At 43.6% G+C, this 26,162-nt stretch overlaps 1 pseudogene; it reads right to left on the bottom strand.

The window, feature by feature from the left end:
* Window positions 1-4,187: 4,187 nt before the first annotated feature.
* LOC102427645 lies at window positions 4,188-15,534 on the bottom strand (annotated as a pseudogene).
* Between the last annotated feature and the right edge of the window lie 10,628 nt (window positions 15,535-26,162).

Here is a 26,162-nt window from a genome sequence, read left to right as displayed (position 1 = left end):
ATTCACTTATCTATTGACTAGAGGCCCAGTGCACGAATTCGTGCACAGGTAGGGTCCAGCCAGATCTGCCACAATCAGGGCAGACCAAGGCTGGGCCTGTTGGGAGGTGGAGATAGCGGGAGGTTGGCCAGCCGGCCTGCCCTGATCAGGGCTCAATCAGGGCTAGGCCAGCTAGGGTAGGGGCAGTGGGCAATTGGCCAGTGGGCTCCACCCCTGATCGAGATGGGGGGGGGCCTATCAGGGGTGGGGCCAGCCAGAGGGAGGGGCTGCAGGAGCTTGGCCAGCCAACCCCACCCCCCTATTGGGATGGAAGGACAATCACGGGTGGGGCCAGACAGGAGGAGGGGCTTCAGGCCAATCAGGGTGGTGAGGGCCCATCAGGGATGGGGCTGGCCAGGGGGAGGGGCTGCAGGAGGTTGGCCAGCCAGCCCCACCCCTTATTGGGTTGGGGGGCCGATTGGGGGTGGGGCTGGCCATAGAGAGGGGCTATGGAGCATGGACCAGCTGGCCCTGCCCTGATCGGGGTGGGGGGCTGACCTGGGGTGTGGCCAGGTTGGGTCGCGGCTGCGGGAGGTTGGCTGGCAGGCCCCACCCGCTATTGGGGTGAGAGGTGATCAGGGGCAGGGCTGGCCAGGGGGAGGAACTGCAGGCCAATTGGTGGTAGGGTCCCATTAGGGGCGGGGCCAGCTGTAGGGGAGGGGCTGCAGGAGGTTGGCCAACCAGACCCCTTCCCTATTGGGGTTGGGGGTCAATCAAGGGCGGGCTGGTCTGGGGGCGGGGCTGCAGGCCTATCGTGAGAGGTGGGCCAATCAGGGGTGGGCTGGCCAGGGGGAGGGTCTGCAGGAGGTTGGCCGGCTGGCCCCACCTTTTAATAAGGTCAGTTCGCTGGCCACAGTGGGCATCATAGCGACCAGGCATTGGTCGTTCCAGTCCTTATGGATGCTGGCTTTTTATATATATATAGATGGACACCTGGGCTGTTTCCAGATCTGTTTTATTCTTCCTGAGTTTCTTTTTGCTCAGATAGGCAGATGTATGTGTGTTCTATCTCCCCTTTATTTTCACTTAAAATTGGAATCTTGTAAATGCTCTTTTACACATTGCTTTTTTTCCCATTTATCCTGATGTTTCTTCATACTGATTCATAGATATCTTTGTGCTAATTTTTTCACAATTGCCAAACACTTGATTACACTGATGTTCTATAGAGTTTTTTTTAGGTGTCCTAGAATGAGATTTAGGTCAGGGGTGGGCAACCCCTGGCACGCGTGCCAAACATGGCACACCAGTAACTTTTGCTGGCACGCGAAACCCTCTCTAATAATCTTCCATTTACAATTTTGTTCTTAATATCGACTTTTTTATTTGGAAGCAGAAATTTATTGACCTTAGAGTTGTCTTGGAAAACATTGAAAAAAAAGCGACTAGAGACAGGAGTACCAGAGAGAAGTGTCGAAAACGAACTATTGAGGACTTGGAATGCCAATCTAGAAAATTATTTCTGTTTAAAAAACTTTGCAACAGCGTTACTCTCCATGTTTTCATCCACATATGCTTGTGAATCTTTGTTTTCAGTGATGAATTTTGTTAAGTCTCGTAATAGGAGTAGCCTGATGGATGAAAGTAGTAGCTCGTGCATATCTCTGAAGGTTATGAAACATAGACCTGATGTAAAATCTCTGTCATCAGTGATGCAGCAGCAAAAGTCCCACTGATAATATCAAACGGATTCATAAAGTTTTCTGTCGGACTATCAGTGTACATGTATACATTAAAAAATAAATGTATTTTTCATCATCATATACTGTTTTTGTAGCTAGAATGAATTTTATTATTTCTTCAAGGTTCTTCACATACATACACCTTAAGAGATATCAAGTAGGCGTAACATGTTCTCAAAAAATTAGGGTTGGCACGCAGAAGAATTTTGAGTCAGACATTTTGCTGGTTTGGGCACGCACTCACAAAAAGGTTGCCCACCCCTGATCTAGGTGATGAGTGTTCTAAATGCCACTGCAAGAGCTAAAATAATAAATTTCATATTTTGTATTTAAATTACAATTAAAAATTAAAGAGAAAGTAAAAATAATCTCTACATAAAATATATAAAATGATTATCTATATTATAAAAGCCTGTGGCTGTAACGTGGTAACAATGGGCCTACCAAATGACCAGTCCCAGAAGGTGCATGGAGCACCTCTTGGGCCCTCCCCCCACCCCACCCTAGAGCACCGGCAGCATTGGTGGAGCATTGCAGGGCACCGGCAGCATCCAGGGAGTGTGCGAGGCATCGCGGGGTGGCAGACATGGCTCTGATGACAGGCTAGGCCTAGAGGACCCTACACACGCACGATTTAATCATGCACTGGGCCTCTAGTAAAATAATAATAATATATGAACAAGAAGTAAATAGAGGGGGAATTATATAACAAAAATATATTTAATTAATCAAAAAGAAGGAAGACAAGAGAGAATAAATGTGAAACAGATGTATCAAATAAAAAACATAGTAATATGAGCCATAGCCAGTTTGGCTCAGAAGATAGAGTGTCAGCCTATGGACTGAAGGGTCCTGGGTTCATTCCATTCAAGGGCACAGGCTCGTGTTGCAGGCTCAATCCGCAGTAGGGGGCATGCAGGAGGCAGCCAATCAATGATTCTCTTGCATCATTGATGTTTCTATCTCTGTCTCTCTCTCCCTTCCTCTCTGAAATCAATAAAAATATATTTTAAAAAAGGAAGTACAGAGCTTTAAGAAAACAATAAAAAAACATAGTAATATTGAAAATATAAATACAAAAAGAAAAAATATAATGCAAATATATTATAACTAGAGGCCCAGTGCACAAAATTCATGCACGGGTAGGGTCCCTAGTGGCTGCAGGCAGCCGGCCATGGCCTCCCTTTCCTGGCTGCTGGATGCTGGCCAGGGCCTTCCTTCATTCCACAATGCCCCCTGCTGGTCAGTGCACGTCATAGAGAGCGATCGAACTTCTGGTCAGTCGAATTCCCAAAGGGACACTTTGCATATTAGGCTTTTATATATATAGACTAGAGGACCAATGCAAGAAATTCATGCACTTGGGGGGTTCTTTAGCCTGGCCTGCACCCTCTCACTGTCTGGGAGCCCTCGGGGGATGTTGAACTGACATGAGGAGTGCGCCTAAGTGCTCGCCAGCTGTGAGCCCGGCTTCTGGCTGATCTGCCCTCCCCCTGTGGGAGCAAACTGACCACCAGGAGGCAGCTTCTGCATTGAGAGTCTGCCCCCTGGTGGTAAGTGTGCATCATAGCGACCGGTCTTTCTGCCGTTTGGTCAATTTGCATATTAGCCTTTTATAATATAGGATTACATTAGATGTTAATAGATACAATTCTCCAGAAATATAATAATTGCTATTCTACATTAAAAGACCAAAATCTAACATTACATTGTTAACAATGGACATCTCACAGATATAAGGACAAAGAAAAGTTTCAAGTGATAGAAGAGAAAAACCATGTAAACACTAACCGCAAGAAAGCTGCATCATTACCATCTACACTACCCTAGTATCTATATCTCTATCTGCATCTGTACATATAGAAAGTATCAGAAGTAGATGAGGTCTTAAGGTAGGACCAAGTACTAGAAATACCTTCTAATTATAAACGCAATTGTGTGCTGTTAAGTGCATTTTTTAAAGTTTCTCTCTTTTTACAAAGCTTTTTTTGGTAGTAGCTGGGAATTACCAAAGTGTAATTTTTCTTACTTTGAATGATTGCAATCTACCAAAATGATGGCATTGAATGTGAGCTGGGAATAATCAGCTTGAATCCAAGAAAATCCAACATTAAAATATCAGGGGGAAAAAATAAATGGAAAGTTCACCAGAAGCAGACTATGATGCTAAATCAGGGCATCCTCATTAACACAGTATAAACAATACATAAACAAAAACAGACATGACTCAGAGGAAAAAAACAAAAATCCACAATTATAATTGTGCAAAATGTTTTGCTTGAGATTTTGCATACATCTTGTAAGAGATGATGAACAAGCAAAAAATATCAATTAGTAATAAAGAATTATTAACAATCCAAGTAGCAAATATGACCTAGATAACATATTAACAACACATGTACATGATGACAAAACGCATATTCTATGAAAGTTATATGGAAGTTCAACCATACAATAATTTTAGATCTATCTCACTGTGCTCCTGACTACAACAGGAGGATTTAATGATTGCTGCTTAAAGAACTTAACACTATTGACACACATCTCTAAGGCCTGTTGGATATCTCTGTTCCTCAGGCTGTAGATGAAGGGGTTCAGCATGGGGGTAACTATTGTATACATGACTGAAGCAATTATATCTTTAGAATCCCATGCTGTGGAGGAAAAGTAAACACAAGTGTCCCGTAGTATAAAGACACCACAAAGAGATGGGAGCCACAGGTAGAAAAGGCTTTATAGAGTCTCTTAGTGGAGGGCACCCTCAGGATGATAGTCCCTATACGGATATAGGAGCATGAAATAACACCAAAACACAAAAAGAAAATCATTCCTCCCTCGGTGAATATGACCAGCTCATTGAGGGAGGTATCTGAACAGCTCAGCTTCAGGAGTGCAGTGAGGTCACAGAAGAAGTGGGTGATGGTATTGTCAGCACAGAAAGACAGTCTGACCAAGAGGAGGGTATGAATAAGAGCATGGACACAGGCAACTATCCAAGAGCCAGCCACCAGCAATGCAAGCAGCCCCTCCTTCATGATGGTGGTGTAGTACAGAGGGTGACAGATGGCCACGTACCTGTCATATGCCATCACAGCCAGAAGAAAATTATCAAGACCAGCAAAATGAATGAAAAAATACAACTGAGAAATACATCCCACATTGGGGATGGATTGACGCTCAGTCTGCATGTTGATGAGCATCTTAGGACAGTGACAGAGGAGAGAGAAATGTCAGAGAAGGCCAAGTGGCTGAGGAAGAAGTACATGGGCGTGTACAGGCGAGAGTCCAGCCTGATGAGCAGGATGATGAGCAGGTTGCCCAGCACTGTGGTCAGGTACATGCCCAGGAACAGGGTGAAGAACACGCCCTGCTGCCCTGGCGGGATGGGGAGCCCCAGGAGGAGGAAGTGGGACACGCTGCTCTGGTTCTCAGGCCTCATGCTGCTCTTCTGTCTGCTGGGGATGAAAGGACAGTGAAGAAGGCTAGAGACTTTGAAAGTGTGTTTATGGTCACCACTGTAGGGTTTCCTACTTTCTCCTGGAGAAAAATAACATCTCCTTGCATCATATAATCTGCTATAGTTTTCATTGCAAGCAACACACCTTCAATGCCCAATATGGCTTCTTTCAAATGAAACCAGAACAAATTCATCCTTATTATTTAATCACCCAGGTTCCTGGCACCGTGCTACTAATTAGAGATGCAAGAATAAATGGGAAACACAGGAACTTTTTCCTCTGCTCCATGACCCTCTGGGCACACCTGACAGAGGACTGAGTAAAGGTAAGGCTCTGCAGCCAGATTCCTTGTGCTGGGAGTCTGGTGACATTGCTCTCTGGTTGGCTGACTTAAGGAGCTGATTCTATCATGGCCACATATTATGCCACAGTATGTGAAGATACCAATATCACACATTCCTAGAGTCAATAAGAGGGTTCTAATTCAAGACACATGAATATCTAAGAACAGTGCCTGTGTAAAATGAACACACAAAATTTTAGTCATTATTTTTATGATGTGCTAACTACCCAAATGAAGCCAAGATCAAATGTAGGAATTTAATCAAACAACATCTTGAGAAGATCAGCGCAAAGGGCCAAAGATTTGACCTAGCTCCTGTGCTACCTTATCGGAGCTCTCACCCTCTCAAGAGGCATTGTGGAGCTCATATCCTGTCATTGGGTAAATCTTCTGGTGAGACAAGTCTAAATGCACATCCATCTTTTTGCCAAGAAGTAAACTTACCTCAGTGCATCTATCTCCATCTGCATCTGGTGCTTCATGCTGGCTCAGAAATGAGGATCCATTGACAGGAAACACCTGAGATCTGAGATCTGGCATGTGAGAACTGGGGACCCTGAGGGATGGGAAGTGCCTATTAGGATTCACAGTTACCCGAATAACCATCACTATTTCTAGTACTGATCTTCACATTCTATATAATAAAAGGCTAATATGCAAATAGACCGAATGGTGGAACAACCAAACAACCAGTCGCTATCATGTGTGCTGACCACCAGGTGGCAGAGCGCAGAACATAGTGGGCATCGGCCATGGTGGGATGGTGGAGTAGGTGAGCGGGGATGCTAGTCCAAGGCTCGGCGCCAGTTGCTGTAATTGGGGCTAGCCTCTGGTGGTTATTGAAAATTCTTTGCTCTCATCTGCTGCCGGCACTGCTGCTGCTCGCTCCTGAAACTGGCACTGGCTCAAATCGCTTCGCGCTGTCAGTGGCGGTGGGAGAAGGGCTGCTGACAGACAGGGGACCTGGGGAGGCTCAGTAGGATGGACCTGGCAGGGGCTCCAAGGATGGGCCAAGACCCGCCCCTGTGCCCACCGCAACTTACGGCCTCCAGTTCCTTTCAAGGTGCACGAATTCATGCACTGGGCCCCTAGTTTATAATAATTGACATTTAGTAAATACTCTGTCAAACCAATACATTTTTGCATTCATTGACACATTAAATTTCAATTGTTCTAGGAGGTAGGTGTTGTAAAACTTCATTATATACATATTCAGAAGTTGTGAGAACCCACATGATCACACAGTTAGTAACTGCTGTAGTCTCAATTGTCTCATGTTTCTTAAATTTATTAGAATCTCTGCTCCTATAACCCTACTGTTTCTCCCTCTTTTTAATTAGTCAAAAGAGCCAGGACCTTAAGAAATATAGTCTCAGCATTAGAGGGAGTCCTTCTGCTCAGACAGGGTCACCACTCACAGTCCTAAAGCCCAGTATTTTGCAAATGGCTTTTATGTACCTTCAATTTCACTCAATCTACCATTGTTTATTCTGTATCTGGGAAGTAGGGTGACGGTGATTTTTGTTCCTTCATTTACTAACAGTAGTGAGATGGCTTACACAATTTCACATAGACATTACCCAGCGGAACCTGATCTCAAAGGTAGATTTTCTCGTCATCTTTTCACTGGGAAGAGATTTCACCCATTTCTTCCTGTGGGAGGTAGAAAGGTTAAGCTAAAGTTGAATGTCAAAATACCCATAAGCTTGGGAGAGGAACCTGGCATTGATCTTGTTGTGTGTGTGTGTCTAATGCTAGTTACTTACTGGCATTACTTAAGGTTAAGTAATGCCAGTAAGTAACTAGGATCTCAAACATCTCCTGGAAGAGACCCATTTTGAGGAATGAGAACAATACAGAAATGGTACCTTGATTCTTTCAGCACCATGAGTGAAAGAGGTGGCTGGGAGACACTCAGTAATAGGGAAGAGAAGCGGCTGCCTGGAGGTCCAGGGGAGTCTTTGGATGGACTGACTTTCTTGTCAGTGTACCTAGCAGGTATTGTCTCCTAGCATTCAGGAAATGGACAGTCAGGTGTCATGGCCTCTACAGGCTACAAATTACTAAGTGCTTACAATGTGCTAGAACTTAAGCACCTTACAGACCAGATTCCAGTGATTGTCATTATTCCCATTTGACAGTGGAGGCTGCTGAGCATCTATGACCACAGAGCTATTAAGTTGAGTGTAGACATAAGTGACCTCAGATATGAGCATTTAGTTTCTAAACCATGTAACAAAGTTGAAGAAAAAGTTCAAAAACATTGGGCTTCCATGGATGCTCCTGTATTCAAATCACTAAAAAATGGCCCCCATCAGATCTTCAAAATGGGCTTTTTTTGGAGCTGCCTGTGTGGATTCTGGTCTGTAGCTATGGTGAATCCAAACATATGAAAGCAAGATATTTGTTGGCCTGTTTTAGTATCTTGGTTTTAAGTCTCCATCCTACATATCTTCTGTGTGAAGGAAGTCAAGGTGTGAGTTTGTTACACACAAGAGCACTCACACACTGTCACAGCCACAGCCTTGCCAGATGGAGACTTACAGACTTCCCTGGCTTACACTCAAGCTAGGTAAATACAGCCAGAGTGTGAGTCAACGTCACACAAATCTATGAAAAACACACAAAACTCACTCACACGTGTGCAACACAGTTGCACACACATAACTCTCAAGCATCCTCCACCACACACATTGCAGTCACAGGCAGTCACACATTCGAATCACAGTGATGCACAAGGTCTTCCATGCAGCACACAGGCAACTAAACACAAGAGAAATAAGGCAGACATCGCTGAGGAAACTCCAGGCTTCCCTGACTTATACTTATCCTCAGTGGAGACACACACAAAGTCATACAACACACACACACACACACACACACACACACACACCCTTCTAATCTAAACCAGAGCTATGAGTTCTGATACCTTGTGCTTTGTGCTGTTTCCCAAATCTTCAGTTTCTGTGCATCTTCAGTTTCTTTGCAGGAGACCCAGGATTAACGTGAAGGGAACAAACCATCATGGTCTGAGGTCTGTTCAGCAGCTTCAAAACAGTGGGCAGTTGATCTCCTTTTAGCTTCAGAAATAGACCCCAGAGGGAGACAGCCCCAAGCCTCCGACTAGAGCAGCATTCAGTTGGGATAATTGCCCAAGTTCCTCCAGGCCCCTTGGAAGGGACATGATTAGGGGCCAGAGACTGAATTGCAACTGGAGTTCCAGCCGACAGTGTCCGTAATGTCATTGATACCTAGGGCCTCTGCCCAAGTCTCCAGATGGCAAGCAGAAGGCTCCCAGTTGCCCGTGGCCTCTGCATCACAATTCCAATTATGTCATTCAGCAGGCTCCCAAAGCACTATACAGACCTCTGTTAGAACACAAAGCCCCTTCAACAGGTGAGTGAACAAAAAGCTGTAGTATATCTGTACAGTGGAATAGGACTTGCCAATAAAAAGAATCATCTAAAGAGCAAAAAGAATATAAAAATGTCTTGATACATATTCATCATTAAACATAGAAGAATCTCAAAATGCTTATGCTGAGTGAAAGAAGGCAGCAATGAAAGAATATATTGTGTATGATCCCATTTAGATAAACTTCTAGAAGGTGCAAACTAATTGATGTGAGAGAAACATGTCAGTAGTTCCCCTGAGGGACAGAGGTGAGGAGCAAAGAAGGAGCAGGAGGTAGGCATGGGGAAACTTCCTGGTCCTAACAGCTTGTAGTGATAGTTTAATGGATGTATACATATGTCAAAAGTATTCAAATTGTATACTTTAAATATATGAAGTTTTTTGTATTCACTTAAACCTCAAAAAATCTCTTTAGTTTTTTAAATGTATCCTTATTTAGAAAGTATTATAGTTGTTACCTTTTTTTTCCCCATTGGCCCCCTCCACCCCACACTCGCCCCTCCCAGGCCTTCACCACACTAATGTCTGTGTCCATGGGCTATGCATATCTACACTAATAAAAGAGAAACATGGTAATTAGCGTACGACCGCTACCTTTCCCATTGGCTAATCAGCATATCTTATGCAAATTAGCTGTCAGCCAAGATGGCGGCCGGCAGCCATGCACTGAAGCAAGCAGGGAGGCTTGCTTGCTCCTGTGACGGCGGACTCCAACGTTCCCCGTCTGAGTTGCCGGCCTCTCAACTGCAACTCTAAGCAACTATGTTGCAAATATAGAAGCTAAACAAAACCCTAGAAATCTGTGTTAGTCAGCCAGGCTTCAGCCAGCCGGACCGCAACATTGTATCAAATACAGAAGGAAAAACAAAGGCCAGAAACCTGTTTTCAGCAGCGAGGCCTCAGAGCTAAAGCTGGCCCAGAATAGAAAAAAAAAAAAAGAAAAAAAGGAGCAGTTGGGAGCTTCAGTCAACCCACCAGCCTGAAAACAGCCCTCAGTCCCTCAGCCAGACTGGCCAGGCACCCCAGTGGGGACCCCCACCCTGATCCAGGACACCCTTCAGGGCAAACCAGCTGGCCCCCACCCATGCACCAGGCCTCTATCCTATATAGTAAAAGGGTAATATGCCTCCCAGCACTGGGATCAGCGGAGCCACGAGGCCTCCCGGCACTGGGATCAGTGTGAAAGGGGGCAGCGCCCAAACCCCCTGATCGCCCTGCGCCTCTATGTGTGACAGGGGGCGGGGCCACAACCTCCCTATCTGCCCTGCTCTGTTCATGACATGGGAAGGCGCCCCAACCCCCTGATCAGCCCTGCTTTGTGCGTGATAGGGGGGAGCTCCCCAATCCCCTGATTGCCCTGCGGCTCTGTGTTTGACAGGGTGCAGCGCCCCAACCCCCTGATCGGCCCTGCTCTGTGTGTGACAGGGTGGGCCGCACCAACCCCCTGATCGGCCCTGCTTTGTGTGTGACAGGGTGCGGCGCCCCAACACCCCCCCCCCCACCCCACAGGCCCTGCTCTGTGTGTAACGGGAAAGAGCCATAACCTCTCCATCGGCCCTGCCCTGAGTGTGACAGTGGCGGCGCCCCAACCCCCTGATTGGCCCTGCTCTGTGGGTGATAGAGGGTGGCGCCCCAACCCCCCTCCACGGGCCTTGCTCTGTGTGTGACAGGGTAGAGCCATAACCTCCCCATTGGCCCTGCCCTGAGTGTGACAGGGTGCAGCACCCCAACCCCCTGATCGGCCCTGCTCTGTGCATGACAGGGGGGAGCTCCTCAACCCCCTGATTGGCCCTGCTCTGTGCATGACAGGGGGGAGCTCCCCAACCCCCTGATTGGCCCTGCTCTGTGCATGACAGGGGGGAGCTCCCCAACCCCCTGATCGACCCTGCTCTGTGTGTGACAGGGTACGGAGCCCCAACCCCCCTGATGGGCCCTGCTCTGTGAGTGACAGGGGGCAGTGCCCCAACCCCCTGATTGGCCTTGCTCTGTGAGTGACAGGGGGCAGCACCCCAACCCCCTGATCGGCCCTGCTCTGTGCGTGACAGGGGGTGGTGCCCCAACCCCCCAATCGGCCCTACCCTGAGCGTGACTGAGGGTGGCATCGCAACCTCCCGATCCGCCCTGCTCTGTGCATGACGGCACGGCGCCCCAACTCCCCAATCGGCCCTGCTCTGAGCCTGACCAGGGGCTGCACCTAGGGATTGGGCCTGCCCTCTGCCACCCGGGAGCAGGCCTAAGCCAGCAGGTCGTTATCTCCCGAGGGGTCCCAGACTGCGAGAGGGCACAGACTGGGGTGGGGGACCCCCCTCCCCCCCAGTGCACAAATTTTTTGTGCACCGGGCCTCTTGTATACATATATGTTTCATGCTTTGTTTTCAGCATTTGTTTTCAGCATATACCACAGTGCATATAATTAGAAGGCTTGTGATATTAATTTTTCCAAATACTTGAGTTTTTATCCTTGATCAATTGGTTAAGGTGGTGTCTGTACTAACATTTATTAAGCGTTACTCTTTTAAATTTGTAATTAATAGGTATCATTTGGGTAGTTATTTTGATTCTATAACATTAACATTTTTCTTATTAAAATCTCACCCACTATGTTTCACATCCATTGCTGATGCCTACTTGGCAAATATGGTGGTCTAATGGCAAGTTTTCTAATTCTATCATTTCTTCTTCCTTTTTAGTTGTATTCTTTTCTTTTTATGAAAAAAAGTTTAATGTTGACATTATTGCAGACTTGCCCCTTGTCATCTCCACTACCCTCTCCTCCCTCTTTTTTGCCTTCCTTACACTATTGTTTATGTCCATGAGGTATGCAAATTTGTTCTTCAGCTAATACTTTCAGCTTCTTTATCTGGTCACCCCAAGCCTTCTCCCCTCTGGTTTCTGCCTTTCTGTTCTATGTATCCATGCTTCTGATTCCATCTTGCTCATCAGTTTATTTGTTCATTAGACACCACATATGGTATTTATCTTTCTCTGACTTGCTTATTTTGTTTAGCATAATACTCTCCAGGTCCATCTATGCTGTTGCAAAGGGTAAGAGTTCCTTCTTTTATACAGCCATGTAGTATTCCATTGTGTAAATGCACCACAGCTTTTTTATCCACTCAACTGCTGATGGTCACGTGGGCTGTTTTCAGATCTTAACAAATGTGAATAGTGTTGCTATGAATATAGGGGTGCATGTATTCTTTCTGATTGGTGTTTTGGGATTCTTAGGATATGTTTCCAGAAGAGGGATCATTGGGTCGAAAGGCAGTTCCATTTTTAAATTTTTGAGGAAACTCCACACTGTTGTCCACAGTGGCTGCACTAGTTTGCATTCCCAGCAACAGTGCCTAGGGTTTCCTTGTCTCCACATCCTTGCCAGCAGTTGTTGTTTGTTGATTTATTGATAGGAACCATTCTGGCAGGTGTAAGTTGATATTCCTTTATAAGAAGGAACTTATCCTTATTCTGCACTCATTTCTTTCTTTATTCATTAATATCATTATGGATACATGGATTATTATTCTCTGACTTATAATACATTACCAGTGTTATTTATTTTGAAACTTTCGGTGTCTTTATTACTTACAAAGTTTCTAAATAATCACAGGAAGTCAACTGGAAAATATGTATAAAAGAGACACCAGAAGAAAAAATCAGAATTTAAGAAACTAAAGGAAATTTTACCACTGGAGACGAGTCAGGAGTGGCACAGAAAGAATGGGGAAAGGGAACAGTATAGATGTTCATATAAACCTATAAATTACAATCTATTTATACATTTTAAAACCCATGATTTCTGTTTGATAGCTCCAATTCTGGTTTGACACCATAGAGTCCTTCCCAGCCTCTCTTTTTCCATGTACAGAGCTCCTTTTCCTGAGAGTGAGAGTGAAACCCTTTTCCTCCGTGTTTATTTAGTTGCTGAGTCTTTGGATATATGGTGACCTGTTTCAGAATCTTGAACTCACACCACTGTTAATGATACTCAACAGCTTATAACATTGTTTAGACTATTTTTAATTGTGGGAATATACAGACAAAATTTGGGGTTTAAGAATTGCTTAGGTTATTTATGTTATTTTCCCCTCTAATCTAATTTTGGAGTTAATTTGAAATATAATTTCAGTTCATTTGTATTGTTTTAATCTGTTTTGCTTTATTCACCACCTCTCCTATTTATTTTTGGGGGCAAAATACAGCGTAGTCAAAAGTACATTAAAAACCCGACTCATCTTGCCATCCGTTCTGCCCAACTCCTGTGGGTAAACAATCTCGGTTTCTGATTTATTCTTCCTGTGCTTCTTTCTGCTCAAATGGGCACACACATGTGTATTTTATTCCCCTTCATTGTTCATAAAGAGGAACATGCTATCGTGCTCTTTTACACATGGCTGTTTTTCATTTAGCAATATATCTGCATATTTCTCCACATTGCTTTATAGATACCTTTGCTTTTGTTTGATTCACAGTTGCAAAATACTCAATTGATGTTCTCTAGAGTGTTCTTTAGTGGTCATAAAATGAGACATTGGTGATGAGTGCCCTAAATGCCACTGAATTGTATACCTCAAATGGCTAAAAAGAAAGTAAGAAGTGATATCTGCATATAGCACAGAAAATAATTATAAAACAATAAAAATAATAATGTATAATTAATAAGTTAATTGAGGGAAAATTGAATTTTAAAGTATTTAATTAAAATGGAGGAATATGAGAGAGGATTTATGTGAAACAGATATATCAAATAAAAATATGGAAAATATAAATTCAAATATATTATGATTAGATGTTTATAGACAATATTCTCCAAAAATATAATAATTGTTGCCTTACATAAAATGAGTAAAAACCGGCATTACATATTTAACCATGCACACCTGACAGACATAAGGACAAAGAAACGTTTAAAGTGACGAAAAAGAAGTATCATTTATACACTAACCGTGAGAAAGCTGAATCTTGACCAGCTATACTATACCGGTATCTATATCTATATCTGTATCTATATCTATGGATATAAATATCTATACAGTTATCAGAAGTAGATGACATTAAGGTGGGACCCACTACTAGAAACTTTTCATAATAATAAACAACGTGGTTTGATATAAATGCATTTTTAAAAACTCCATTCCTCTTCTTTTCTAACAACTAGGCTTTGCTGCACATAATTTCATAGTGTAATTATTCTTACCATGGCTGATTGCAGTCAGACAACATGATGTCATTGATTGTGAATTAGGAAGAGATGTGCACAGTCAGTTTTAAGCCAGCGTAAAAAAACAGTTCAAAAAAAAGAAAGATCACCAGGAGCAGATAATGATGCTAAATAAGTGAGTCTTCTATAGCATAAAATTTTTAAAACTGCATAAACAAAAAATCAGATATCTCAAAACAGAATGAGAAAAACCACAATTATGATTGTGTAATGGGTTTGCATGGGATTTTGCATATATATTATGAGATTATGGACAAGCAAAAACTATCAATTATGAATAAAAAATTATTAACAATCCTAGAAGCAAATGTGACCATATAAACAACACTTATACATTACAAGATGATGTATATACTATGAAAGAAATATAGAGGTGTCAACCATACAAAAATTTTAGGAGATATATCTCACTGTGCTCCTGACTGCAACAAGAGGATTTAGTGATTGCTGCTTAAAGAACTTAGCCCTATTGACACACATCTCTAAGGCCTGTTTGATATCTCTGTTCCTCAGGCTGTAGATGAAGGGGTTCAGCATGGGGGTAACTACTGTATACATGACCGAAGCAATTATGTCTTTGGAACCCCATGATGAGGAGAAAAAGTAAACACCTGTAACTGTCCCATAGTATAAAAACACCACAGAGAGATGGGAGCCACAGGTAGAAAAGGCTTTAAGGAGCCTCTTAGTGGAGGGCACCCTCAGTATGATGGCCCCTATACGGATATAGGAGCCCAAAATAATACCAAAACACAAAAAGAAAATCATTCCTCCCTCGGTGAATATGACCAGCTCATTGAGGAAGGTGTCTGAACAGCTCAGCTTCAGGAGTGCAGCGAGGTCACAGAAGTAGTGGGTGATGGCATTGTCAGCACAGAAAGACAGTCGAACCACGAGGAGGGTGTGCAAAAGGGCATGGCCACAGGAGAGATTCCAGGAGCCAGCCACCAGCAGCAGACACAGCCCCTCCCTCATGATGGTGGTGTAGTGCAGAGGGTGACAGATGGCCACGTACCTATCATATGCCATCACAGCCAGGAGAAAATTGTCAATACCACCAAAAAGCATGAAAAAATACAACTGAAAAATGCATCCCACATAGGGGATGGATTGATGCTGAGTCTGCATGTTCATGAGCATCTTAGGGACAGTGACAGAGGAAAGAGAAAGGTCAGAGAAGGCCAAGTGGCTGAGGAAGAAGTACATGGGCGTGTGCAGGCGAGAGTCCAGCCTGATGAGCAGGATGAGGAGCAGGTTGCCCAGCACTGTGGTCAGGTACATGCCCAGGAACAGGGTGAAGAACACGCCCTGCTGCCCTGGCGGGATGGGGAGTCCCAGGAGGAGGAACTGGGACACGCTGCTCTGGTTCTCAGGCCTCATGCGAATCTCAGGAACCTAGAAAGGATGAACGGGACATCTTATCTCATACTGTCATTATTGGGAAAACCTTTCATTTTTAAATACTTTCATATTAATTTCTCACATCTGTGGATCTATGCCTCTTCCCTCTCTCCCAGTCTGGCTCCAATAACACATTGAACCCCAAAGTAGTCACAAGACCTCATCACATAGCAGTAAACTTCTATGAGTTTATATCTTGATCTGCATGGAGGGATCATTTCTACACCAGGCCAGAGCCAAACCATAATAATTCACTGTGGCAGGAATAGAAGGTGAGCCCCTGCAAAGTGGTGTCGGTTGTTTCTGCCTAAAAGTAACATGAGACTCCAATACTGAGTGGGTGTTGTTGGAGCATTGTCAGACCTCCTGTGAACCTGCCGGATCCCATTGACCCTCAGCTGTAAACTCAGGGACACTCTGGAAATGGGTGGCCATTGAAACTCACTTGAGGCCAGAATATCTTCAAAACCACAATAGTCCACAAAGTATCTTTCATAATAATGCTGAACATTTAGGTGAACATTTGGGTACCAGGCTAAGGCCTTTACCTACATTTCCTAATTAAATCCACACATCAGCCTTACATTCCCAGATTTTAAAACCTCTTCACAGCTGCTCTAAGGATTTGTATTCTTTGACCAATTTTAGTTTTTAAGAAATAGAAACATAAATGACACAAATTCTGTAGGCACAGAGCAGTACAGCAGGGACAGAATGGCGCACAAATACACGTGTGTATATCAGTATCTATTACATATATGATATGTACTGTTTATAACTTGGTATATATGTATTACCATTTTCTATAAATTAAAAATCGCCAAGTATTAGCTACTTTATGGGGTTCAGTCTAATATGTCTGTGTGATCAGAACCCATGCTCTTAACTGTTACACAGGGAAATTTCTCTTTTTTTGCTTAGGAGCCAAGCACAGTATGTTATTTTAGAGCTGTGAGGATCCAGAGTTGTCCAAAAATTTTTTATTCCCTTTACTAGTTAATTATAGTCCTTCATATTTATTTACTTTCTAACTGACAAAAATTCTCAAATACATTAGGTCTATTTATGCAATAACTATTTACTGAGGGCCTCTGAGATTCACAAAACTTGTGTCATTCTTTCCATTGTATAGATGTGAAAGTGAGACCAATGTTTCATATAACTTCCCCAGGTCTCATCACTATTTAATGCTAATTCTGCCCAACACTTTCCACATATCATGATGCCTGGAGATATGATTAGTTTGTTTGTTTGTTTGTTTCCCTGGGATGTTTAGTAAAAATAAAGAAAAGGTTGGAAAATTCTGAGCAACTCAGTCACACTCAGTTACATAAAAATGATAACAGATCCATTTCAAGAACCAGGGTGTTGCTTAGAATTTGAGTATCTTAGGTAATGGTGCCCCAGAAGGAGGACACTTTAGGAAATACTGGAGTCATGGATACAGATCACACACACACACACACACACACACACACACACACACACACTCAAACACACACACACACACACAGACACACACAGTGCTGATTTGAGAATGTAAGTCACACCTAATCAAATTTCCATCCTAAAGGAAGAATAGCCAATATGTGGTTCATCTCATAAACACTCATATGCATACATACAAGTCAGAATTAACACAAAGTTGGACATACATAACATCTATAATAATAGAAGGGTAATATGCTAATTAGATTGGATAGACCAGAAGTCTTCTGGATGTCATTCTGGACATCCTTCCTGGCAAAGCTGGGCCCGGGCAAAGCTGCCTGAGGTCCTGGGTGCCTGTGGCTGGCCTGGGGGGAAGCCGCCCAGGGTCCTGGGTTCTAACAGCCAGCCCAGGCGAAGCTGGCATGGGTCCCAGGTGCCTGTGGCCGGCCAGAGGTAGGGAAGCCCGGGTCCGGTTGCCTGCAGCCGGAAGGAGGGAAGCCTGGGTCCCAGGTGCAGGGGCTGAGTCAGAGGCAGTTAGGGGTGATCAGGCAGGCATGCGAGCAGTTAGGAATGATCAGGCAGGTAGGCAGAGGCAGGCAGAGTGGTTGGGGCGATCAGGCAGGTAAGTGGTTAGGAGCCAGCAGTCCCGGATTAAAAGAGGGTGCAGGTTGGGCTGAGGAACCCCCACACCCCCGTGCATGAATTTCATGCACCAGGACTCTAGTCTATAATAATAGAAGGGTAATATGCTAATTACACCAGATGTCCTTCTGGGCATCATTCTGGAAGAAGCTGGAGGGAAGCCCGGGTCCTGGGTGCCAGAGGGAATCCAGTGTCAGCAGCCGGGGGAAGGGAGGCCTACTCTGGCACGAATTTTCATGCATCGGGCCTCTAGTACAATAATATACCTCTCATCCCAAAACATACTCACAATGCACATCAACACACCTGCTTCATGATGCACCTGGTGAACACTCAACTCACCACATATACATAACTCAAACACCACATACACTTCACCAAAAACACACAAGACCACAAACAATTCAAAATCTTACAAGACACACCCAACACATATGCACACCCAGCCACACTCGCTACAACAAACAGTGTACACTCTACTATTAATGAGAGTGTATTAATGAACTTCCCTCCTTCTGACCTCACCCTTGCTGGGGGAGGGCAGTCAGCATGGGGCAGTTAGGTCTATTCAGCCACAGTCACAGTCATTAAACCACCACCAACACCCATGCATATGGTCACACACACATGGTCACATACACACAGAAAATCCAATAACATAACTTCCAGCTCTCATACACGAGAGCGTCACCCACAGGCACAGCTCACGTGTGCACAACACACTGCTGAGCAGAGGTCTGAACTCTCTCTCAGCTGACCTTGGTTCCTCATGAGGTCGGCATCTTCTTGTCCAGCAGCAGAGACCACAGTCTCACTCCCGGTGCTCAGCTGTGATATCAGTGTTTACAGTCACAGACATGAATCAGGAGTCCCTTTCCACATGCCAGGAGGCTGTTAACTTGGTCTACATACACTAAAACGAGACTGTGAGTCAGATCCATAGCGCAAACACACATAATTATCAAACAGCACATATACAAGCATATACAATATGTGCACACACACAGGGTCATGGACACAAAGTCTCACACATGAACCCACTAGCACACATGCAGGTCCATCGGCAAAGGCAGATTTCCAGCTCCTCTCACCTGGGCTCCTTATTGGTGAGTTCAGACACCTTCTGCTCCAAATTATCGCCCATCTCCTCAGTTATCTTCAGGAGACCTAACATCAGACACACAGAAGAAATATCTGGGGACTTGGCACTTCTACGGACTTTCCTTTTCCTTAACCAGCTCCAGAGAAATGAGTCCACAGATGACACTTAACTGCTAATGAGAGACTGCAACCAAGTCCCCAAGCTTGTGGCTGATTTCTGACTGCCCTTTGGGAGCTGTGTGTCCAAGAGTAAGAGGGACTGGAGTCCTAGGGGACAGTGTCCCTGATTCCAGTCATGCCCTGGACTGCTTTGTTCTTGGGCATTGCTCCAGCTGGGATGAAAGATTTTTCAACTTTCTATTTTTAAATGATTTTAAAGATATAGAAAAGTTGTAATAATGATATTAAGAATTCCTGGTCAATCTTCAGCCAATTCCCCAAAGGTTAACATTCTACTGTTACATATATACATATGTATGTATGTATGTATGTTTATATGTCTATTTCAGGCTTATATTTATAGCTGATATACCACAGTGCATATTATCAGAAGGCATATGATAATGTTTCCAATAGCAGGAGTTTTTATTCTTTTTTAACAAATTTTCAAAAATATTTATTGTTGAAAGTATTACATATGTCCCATTTCCCCCCCCCCATTAACCCTTCTAGCCTGCCCCACTCCCTACCCCAGACCTTCACCATACTATTATGTGGATCCATTGATAATGCATACATGCATACACGTTCTTTGGTGGATCTCTTCCCACCCACACACCCATGCCTGCCTTCCCTCTGAGATTCGACAGTATGTTCCATGCTTCTATGTCCCTGGATCTATTTTGTTCATCAGCTTATTTTGTTCATTAGATTCCACATTTAAGTGAGATCATGTGATATTTGCCTTTCTCTGACTGGCTTTTTGCTTAGTGTAATACTCTGCAGGTCCCTTCATGCTGTCTCAAAGGGTAGAAGATCCCTCTTTTTAACAGCTGCATAGTATTCCATGGTGTAAATGCACCACAGCTTTTTTATCCACTCATCTACAGGTGGGATGTTTCTAGATCTTAGTTATTGTGAATTGCACTGCTATGAACATAGGGGTGCATATATTCTTTCTGATTGGTGTTTTGGGTTTCTTAGGATATATTCCTAGAAGTGGAATTGCGGAGTCAAATGGCAGTTCCATATTTAATTTTTAAGGAAACTCCATACTGTTTTCCGTAGCAGCTGCAACAATCTGCATTCCCACCAGCAGTGTATTAAGGCTTCCTATACTGCACATCCTCAACAGCACTTTATTGATATGTTGATGGTAGCCATTCTGATAGGTATAAGGTGATACCTCGTTGTAGTTTGAATTTGAATCTCATCTCTCTGATGATGAGTGACTTTGAGCATTTTTTCATATGTCTTTGCTATCTGTGTGTCTTCTGTGGAAAAGTGTCTATTTAGGTCCTTTGCCCATTTTTAATTGGATTGTTTGTCTTCCTTTTGTTTAATTGTATGAGTTCCTTATATTTTTGGATATTAATCCTTTATCAGATGTATCGTTGGCAAATATGTTCTCCCGTAAAGTTGGTTCCCTTTTCGTTATGTTTATGGTTTGTTTTGCTGTTTAGAAGCTTTTCATTTTGATGTAGTCCAATTTGTTTATTTTCTCTTTTGTTTCTCTTGCCCTAGGAGATGTCTCTACAAACATAATGCTACAAGAGATGTCTGAGATTTTGCTGCCTATGGTTTCTTCTAGTGTTTTATGGTTTCACAACTTATATTTAAGTATTTTATCCATTTTGAGTTTACTCTTGTGTGTGGTGTAAGTAAGTGGTTCTTTCTTTTATATTTTTTATTTTGCATGTATCTATGCAATTTTACCAGCACCATTTATGGAAAAGACTGTCTTTATTCCATTTATTAGACTGTCTTGCTTCTTTTTATTACTTCCTCCTTTCCAAGTTGGATGACTTTTAGTTTTTCTTCTTGTCTGATTGCTGTGGCTATTAAAACTCCAGTACTATGTTGAATAAGATTGGTAAAAGCAGACATCCCTGTCTTGTTCCTGTCCTTAGGGGAAATGGTTTTAGTTTTTGCCCATGGAGTATAATTTGGGCTATAAGTTGGTCATATGTGGCCTTTATTATGTTGAGGTATGATCCCTCTATTCCCACTTAGCTGAGTTTTTTATTTTAATCTTTATTGTTGAAAATGTTACATATATTCCCCTTTTCCCCCAAGGACCCCTTCTAGCCTGCCCCCACCCCCCGCCTCGGCCCAGGCCTTCACCATGCGAAGTTTTTATTAAAAAACTAGAGGCCCAGTGCACAAAAATTTGTGCACTCGGGGGAGGAGGGGTCCCTCAGCCCGGCCTGTGCCCTCTCACAGTCTGGGACCGCTCAGGGGATGTCCACCTGCTGGCTTAGGCCCGCTCCCCGGGGGATCAGGCCTAAGCTGGCAGTCAGACATCCCTCTGGCTGCCCAGGAGCCCTTGGGAGATGTCCACTTGCCAGCAGGGAGCAGGCCTAAGCTGCAGTCGTACATCCTTAGTGCTGCTGAGGAGGCGGGAGAGGCTCCCACCACCACCGCTGTACTGGCAGCCATCAGCCTGGCTTGTGGCAGAGCAGAGCTCCCCCTGTGGGAGCGCACTGACCACCAGGGGGCATCTCCTGCATTGAGCGCCTGCTGTCTGGTGGTCAGTGTGTATCATAGTGACCAGTCATTCCCAGTCGTTCTGCTGATAGGGTCAATTTGCATATCACCCTTTTATTATATAGGATGGGTGTTGGATTTTGTCAAATGCTTTTTCTGCATCTATTGATATGATCATGCGATTTTTGTCTTTCAGTTTGTTTGTGTGCTGACATTTACTAATTTGTGAATATTTTACCAACCTTGCGTTCCTGGAATAAATCCCACTTGGTCATGGTGTATGATCTTTTTAATATGTTGCTGGATCCACTTTATTAGTGTTTTGTTGAGGATTTTAGCATCTATGTTCACCAGGGATATTGGCCTGTAATTTTCTTTTTTTATTGTGTCTTTATCTGGTTTTGAAATTAGGGTAATGCTGGCCTCATAAAAAGTTATCCTTGATCAGTTAGCTAAGGTATGCGTACAAGGTTCTCTACTCTAAAGTTGCCATTTTTTAGTTATTATTTTAACCTTATACTTAATAGGTATTATTTAGGTACATATTTTGATACTATGTAACCATGAAATTTTTGCTTATTAAAATTTCACCTACTATACTTAATATTCATTGTTTGATTTTCATATGAGAAAATTATTCCAAAAGTGGTGGCCAAATACTTATTCTTCCAATTCTATCATTTCTTATATATTTATTAGTTGTATTCTCCTATAAGAAGGAACTTGCCCATATTCCACCTCATTTATTTCTATTTATTTATTTATTTATTTCATTATGGACTTGTGGATTCTTATTCTCTAAGTTATAATCCATTACTGTAGTTATTCATTTTGAAGCCTTAGGTGTGTTTATTGCCTGCAAGGATTCTAAATGGTCTCAGAGAAGCCAACTGGTAATATATATAAAAGAAACACAAGGAATAGAAACTAGAAACTAAGAAACTAAGGGAAAGTTTACTCACAGGAGGTGGGTCTGGACTGGGACAGAAAGAATGGGGAATGGGAACAGTATAGATGTTTACATATAAGCTATAAGTTGCAATCCATTTATACATTTTAAAACCCATAAGTTTGAATTGATATCTCTAATTCTAGTTTGGCACCATAGAGTTCTTTGCAGTATCTCCTTTCCCATGTACAGAGCTCCTTTCCCCCAGAGTGAGAGGGACTCCTTTTTCCTCAATGTTTACTTATTTGCTGAATCTTTGGATACATGGTGAGTTGTTTCAGAATCTTGAACTCACACCACTGTCAGTGACACTAAATACAGCTTAAACCTTTATTTCAAGTGTTGTTGTTTTTCACTTGTGAGAGTATATAGTCAAAATTGGGGGTTCAAAAATTAATTTAGTTACTTACTTTATTTTCCCCTTTAGTCTAATTTTGGTATTCATTTGAAATATACTTAGGTCCATTTGTTTTGTTTATTCTTTGTTTCTGTTTTATTCTTTTTTGTTTTGTTAATCCTCACCTAAAGATATTTTTCCATTGATTTTGAGAGAGAGAGAGAGAGAGAGAGAGAGAGAGAGAGAGAGAGAAACTTCAATATGAGAGTGACTCATCAATTGGTTGCCTCCTGCATGTGCCCCAACCAGGGTTGTGGATCTAACCTGCAACTGAGGTACGTGCCCTTGACTGGAATTGAACCTGGGATCCTTCAGTCTGAAGGCTGACACTCTCTTCACTAAGCCAAGCTGGCTAGGTCTGTTTTGTTTTATTCTGTTTTGCTTTATTCACCACCTCTTTTGTTTATTTTTCAATGGCAAAAGATAACATAGTCGAAAGTTTACAAATAACTGTCCTCATCTTCCCATCTCTTCTGCCTCACCTCCTGTAGGTAAAAAAATCTCATTAGTTTCTGTTTTATTGAATTTATTGGGGTGACATTGGTTAATAAAACCAAATAGGTTCACCACCCGAAATCATGTCTCATTTCATCCCCATTTTTCCCCCTGTGTTCACTTCCACCTTCTGCTAACCTTTTCCCTCTGTCTATCACATATTGTCGTCTGTGTCTATCTGTCATATATATATATATTGTCGTCTGTGTCTATCTGTCATATATATATATTTGTAAATATATATATTTTTGCTTTATCCCCTCACCTGTTCATCCAGCCCCAGTAACCAACTCCCCACTGATAATTGTCAGTCTGTTCTATGTATCTATGCTTCTGTTTCTATTTTTTGAAAAATATTATTTGTCCATTAGATTCTACATATAAGTGCTATCATATTTTATTTGCCTTTCTGTGACTGGCTCATTTCACTTAGCATAATAATTTTCAAACCCATCCATGCTGTTGCAAAAGATAAGATTTTCTTCCTTTTTACATCCGAGTAGTATTCCATTGTATGAATGTACCACCGTTGTTTTATTCACTTATCTATTGACTAGAGGCCCAGTGCACGAATTCGTGCACAGGTGGGGTCCAGCCAGATCGGCCACAATCAGGGCAGACCAAGGCTGGGCCTGTTGGGAGGAGGAGATAGCGGGAGGTTGGCCAGCCGGCCTGCCCTGATCGGAGCTCAATCAGGGCTAGGCCAGCTAGGGTAGGGGCAGTGGGCAATTGGCCAGTGGGCTCCACCCCTGATCGAGATGGGGGAGGGCCTATCAGGGGTGGGGCCAGCCAGAGGGAGGGGCTGCAGGAGCTTGGCCAGCCAACCCCACCCCCCTATTGGGATGGAAGGACAATCACGGGTGGGGCCAGACAGGAGGAGGGGCTGCAGGCCAATCAGGGTGGTGAGGGCCCATCAGGGATGGGGCTGGCCAGGGGGAGGGGCTGCAGGAGGTTGGCCGGCCAGCCCCTCCCCTTATTGGGTGGGGGGGCCGATTGGGGGTGGGGCTGGCCATAGAGAGGGGCTATGGAGCATGGACCAGCTGGCCCTGCCCTGATCGGGGTGGGGGGCTGACCTGGGGTGTGGCCAGGTCGGGTCGCGGCTGCGGGAGGTTGGCTGGCAGGCCCCACCCTCTATTGGGGTGAGAGGTGATCAGGGGCGGGGCTGGCCAGGGGGAGGAACTGCAGGCCAATTGGTGGTAGGGTCCCATTAGGGGCGGGGCCAGCTGTAGGGGAGGGGCTGCAGGAGGTTGGCCAACCAGACCCCTTCCCTATTGGGGTTGGGGGTCAATCAAGGGCGGGCTGGTCTGGGGGCGGGGCTGCAGGCCTATCGTGAGAGGTGGGCCAATCAGGGGTGGGCTGGCCAGGGGGAGGGTCTGCAGGAGGTTGGCCGGCTGGCCCCACCTTTTAATAAGGTCAGTTCGCTGGCCACAGTGGGCATCATAGCGACCAGGCATTGGTCGTTCCAGTCCTTATGGATGCTGGCTTTTTATATATATATAGATGGACACCTGGGCTGTTTCCAGATCTGTTTTATTCTTCCTGAGTTTCTTTTTGCTCAGATAGGCAGATGTATGTGTGTTCTATCTCCCCTTTATTTTCACTTAAAATTGGAATCTTGTAAATGCTCTTTTACACATTGCTTTTTTTCCCATTTATCCTGATGTTTCTTCATACTGATTCATAGATATCTTTGTGCTAATTTTTTCACAATTGCCAAACACTTGATTACACTGATGTTCTATAGAGTTTTTTTTAGGTGTCCTAGAATGAGATCTAGGTCAGGGGTGGGCAACCCCTGGCACGCGTGCCAAACATGGCACACCAGTAACTTTTGCTGGCACGCGAAACCCTCTCTAATAATCTTCCATTTACAATTTTGTTCTTAATATCGACTTTTTTATTTGGAAGCAGAAATTTATTGACCTTAGAGTTGACTTGGAAAACATTGAAAAAAAAGCGACTAGAGACAGGAGTACCAGATAGAAGAGTCAAAAAGGAACTATTGAGGACTTGGAATGCCAATCCAGAAAATTATTTTTGTTTAAAAAACTTTGCAAAAGCGTTACTCTCCATGTTTTCATCCACATATGCTTGTGAATCTTTATTTTCAGTGATTAATTTTGTTAAGTCTCGTAATAGGAGTAGCCTGATGGATGAAAGTAGTAGCTCGTGCATATCTCTGAAGGTTATGAAATATAAACCTGATGTAAAATCTCTGTCATCAGTGATGCAGCAGCAAAAGTCCCACTGATAATATCAAACGGAGGCATAAAGTTTTCTGTCGGACTATAGTGTACATGTATACATTAAAAAATAAATGTATTTTTCATCATCATATACTGTTTTTGTAGCTAGAATGAATTTTATTATTTCTTCAAGGTTCTTCACATACATACACCTTAAGAGATATCAAGTAGGCGTAACATGTTCTCAAAAAATTAGGGTTGGCACGCAGAAGAATTTTGAGTCAGAGATTTTGCTGGTTTTGGCACGCACTCACAAAAAGGTTGCCCACCCCTGATCTAGGTGATGAGTGTTCTAAATGCCACTGCAAGAGCTAAAATAATAAATTTCATATTTTGTACTTAAATTACAATTAAAAATTAAAGAGAAAGTAAAAATAATCTCTACATACAATACATAAAATGATTATCTATATTATAAAAGCCTGTGGCTGTAACGTGGTAACACCGGGCCGACCAAATGACCAGTCCCAGAAGGTGCATGGAGCACCTCTTGGGCCCTCCCCCCACCCCACCCTAGAGCACCGGCAGCATTGGTGGAGCATTGCAGGGCACCGGCAGCATCCAGGGAGTGTGCGAGGCATCGCGGGGTGGCAGACATGGCTCTGATGATAGGCTAGGCCTAGAGGACCCTACACACGCACGATTTAATCGTGCACTGGGCCTCTAGTAAAATAATAATAATATATGAACAAGAAGTAAA

This window comes from Myotis lucifugus, unplaced genomic scaffold, assembly GCF_000147115.1.
Source record: "Myotis lucifugus unplaced genomic scaffold, Myoluc2.0 scaffold_87, whole genome shotgun sequence".
NCBI lineage: Eukaryota > Metazoa > Chordata > Mammalia > Chiroptera > Vespertilionidae > Myotis > Myotis lucifugus.
Note: the sequence above shows the minus strand (reverse complement) of the source record. Positions and strands in the feature narration are given on the sequence as shown.